The following is a 3,906-nucleotide window of genomic DNA, read 5'->3' on the forward strand; positions in this document are numbered from 1 at the left end:
TACTCCGCTGTCGTTCTTGCTCCGCCGGTACGTAACACAAACCAACTCTGAATCCAAACTGCTAAACCACTGTATCTTGTATATTCAATGCGACGTAGAGGGAATTACATTGAACATAGAAGAGTACAGCACAGGATCAGGGTATTCGGCTCTCAATGTTCTGCCGAGCAAGCTAAATAGCAAATCAAATACGACCAAGAACTTAACCTCCTACCTGTGCAATATCTATATTCTACCATCCTTTTAATATCCACGTGCCTATCCAAACGCCTTTTGAAAGCCTCTCATGCATTTGCCTCTATCAGAATACCAGGCATTACATTCCAGGCATCCATAACTCTCTGAATAAAGAATTACATCCCCCTGAACATACAGCCTCTCAGCTAGAGTGCATTCCCTTTGGTATTAGACATTTCCACCCTGGGTTACTCTCTGTCCACTCTACCTATGCCTTTCAGAATCTTATAGACCTTTATCAAATCTCCCCCAGCCTCCACCGTTCCACTGAAAACAACACACTATAATATTGTGGAATTAATATGATAAATGAAAAAGCATAAAACTCTTTCTACTCCATCCCTTGACATACACCGAGGATAAGCCACAAAGGGAATGGGCCTCTGCACCATCTCATCTCACGACACCGAGATTAACTTTCCGTGTTACCTCTCAGAAATAAGGGGAGTGCAGTCAAAGGCCACTTCGTTAGGCAGCTCCTGTAATCTATGAGTGTGTGTAGCTACTTCCTGTACCGATGCCGAGCTTCTCAACTTAATGAACTTTACCTCCAACTTCCACCCTGCCCTCAAATTTACCTGGTCCATTTTCGACACTTCCCTCCCATTTCTTGATTTCGTTATCTCTATCACTGGAGCCAGTTTATCCACTGATGTCTATTGTCATCCTACTGACTGACACAGCTATCTGGACTATACCTCTTCCCACCCTGTTACTTGCAAAAATGTTGTCTCCTCCTCCGAATTCCTCCGTCACCTCCGCATCTGCTCTCAGGATGAGGCTTTTCATCCAGAACGAAGGAGATGCCCTCATTCTTCAAAGAAAAGGGCTTCCCTTCCTCCACCATCAACGACGCCCCCAATCACATCTCTTCCATTTTACTTTTCCTTTCTTTTTTAACATTTCTAATTGACTTTCACATAGAAGAATACAGAGTATGTGAGGGTATATATTATGCATGAAAACAGAGATAGAATAGTACCGAATACATTATATTAAAATCACACTTGCAATCGCAGTACTCTATATTCACAATCAACCACGTATGTTAATTAACTTGTGATCTGAATTGTAATAATTTTATTGCAATAAAAGAATCGAGACACAGTATCAAAATCGAAGCTGTTTGGTAAAGAAAGAAAAACGGAAAAATATTCTTAGCACGTAGTGATTTATGATATTAGCCAACATCTGTGCTTTAACGCCAATTCAAAGGTTTTGAAAGTAGTTCAGAAATGGTTCCCACAATGTTTGAAAGTATTGGTCTGAATCAGAAATTGATCAACGGATCTTCTCTGAATTTAAGCTCGAGTTAGTGGTGGAGGCAGATACAGAAGTGAAATTTAAGAGATTACTAGACAGGAATATGGAGGAATTTAAGGTGGAGGGTTATATGGGAGCCAGGGTTTAAGGGTCAGCTCAAAATTGTGAGCCGAAGGTCCTGTACTGTACTGTATTGTTTTATGTTCTGTAACATCGCGTAACCATTGAGCACAAATAGGTGGAGCAACATTCTTCCATTTGTGCAACACCATCCTCCTAGCTATAAGAGAAATGAAGGTCAATATATGCAAATCGGAAGTTATGCCTTTTTTTCCCAACAGTACCAAACAAGGCAGTCAAAGGGTTAGGCTTAAAGTTTACTTTAAAAAGTACAGAAAAAGTTAGGAATACTTCCTTCCAGTATTTTACTAGAGTCGGACATGTCCAAAATATATGGATTAGTGAAGCTCCTCCAATGTTACATCTATCACAATAAAGGTATATATACGGATAAAAACGTGATAGCTTGTCTTTGGATATGACGGCCCAGTGGACCACTTTAAATTGTAGGAGGGAGTGGCGAGTACATAGTGATGAAGTGTTCTCCAATTTAAAAATTTCATTCCAAGTATCCTCAGATGTTAAAATCTGTAAATCTTGTTCCCAGGCATTTTTAATTCTGTCTAAAGGAGCCTCTCTTATTCCCAACAACATACCATAAATATTGGATATTGAGCCATTATTAAAAGTTTTCAAATTAGAAATTACGTCGAATAAATTCTTATCAGGACTCATAGGAAATATAAGTATTTTAGATGTTAGAAAGTCTCTAATTTGTAGATATCGGAAAAAGTGGGATTTTGTTAAGGTATATCTAGCAGGCAGTTGCTGAAACGAAAAGAGAATTCCTCCAGCAAGCAGACCCTGGAAACATTTAATACCCAATCTATCCCATATTTTAAAAACTATATCGGCCATAGAAGGTTTAAAAAACAATTAAAAAAAATGGGACTAGAAGGAGAAAATTTCAATAAACCAACGTATTTTCTATATTGTTACCAGATCCCCAAAGTATATTTAGCTACCAAATTGTCACTTAGTTTATTTAAAGATAAAAGAACTGAGGATCGAAGAAGAGAAATAATAGAATTTTTTTTAAACAGAGTTAGCTTCTGAAGAGACCCATACTGGACAGTCCTCACGATTAATGTAATATGACCAAAACATAAGATTTCGTATATTGACTGCCCAGTAATAAAACCTAAAATTAGGTAAAACTAAACCACTATTCTTTTTAACTTTCTGAAAATGGAGTTTACATAATCGAGAATGTTTGTTTTCCCATCTATACGAAGATAGAATTGAACCAAGAAAACCAAAAAAAAGGACTTAGGAATAAAAACCGGTAAAGCCTGAAAAAGGTATACGATTTAGGCAGGATATTCATTTTATGAGTTAATTCGAACAATCAACGACAGACAGAAGGGCGACCAGTTTGACATTACCATTTTCGCATAATTCAATAGCGTACGACAATTTTCTTTAAGTAGGTGTTTATAATTCTAAGTAATCGTTACACTGAAAGAGGTAAATTGATTTCTTACAATTTCAAAATGAAGGTTTGTATTAATTGACACCAGACTATTCAAGGGGAAAAGTTCACTCTTATGTAAATTCGACTTATATACTGAAAACTGACTGAAACAGGAGAGCAAAGAAAGAGTAGGAGGTAACGAGGTCTCAACATGAGAAATATAAAGCAATAGATCATCTGTTAGAGCGAAACTTTGTGAGTAGTACCTCTCCTTAAAATACCAGTGATATCACTAGATTCTCGAAAAGCAATAGCTGAGGGTTCTCAAGTCACATCCTTGTCTGGTTCCACGTTGGAGTTTATAAGGTTTAGAATTCTGAAAGTTAGTAGGAACCCGAGCAGAGGGAGATAAATAAGTTATTTGATCCATTGACTAATATCGGGCTCAAAGTTAAAATTTTCTAAGGTTTTAAGTAAATAATTCCATTCAACCCGATCAAAAGCCATCTCAGCATCTGGAGATTTCACGCATTTCGATAATTCCTTAGAAGGAGAATACATAACATTTCATAAACGACGAATATTAATATCGGAATAGCTATTTTTAATAAATACAGTCTGATAATCAGATATGATAGATGGTAAAACATTTTCAAGCTTACGATACAAAACTTTAGATAGAATTTTAGTATCAACATTAAGTAAAGATATTGGTCTGTATGAACAGCATTCAGTTGGGGACATACTTTTTTTTAAGAATAAGCGAAATGGAAGCTTCATAAAAAAATTGTGACAGCCGACCCAACTTAAAGGAATCCGAAAAATCAGAACCTAAATGGGGTATAAGCAATGAGGAAAAAGCCTTGAAGAAT

This window comes from Hemitrygon akajei, chromosome 24, assembly GCF_048418815.1.
Source record: "Hemitrygon akajei chromosome 24, sHemAka1.3, whole genome shotgun sequence".
Taxonomy (NCBI): Eukaryota; Metazoa; Chordata; class Chondrichthyes; order Myliobatiformes; family Dasyatidae; genus Hemitrygon; species Hemitrygon akajei.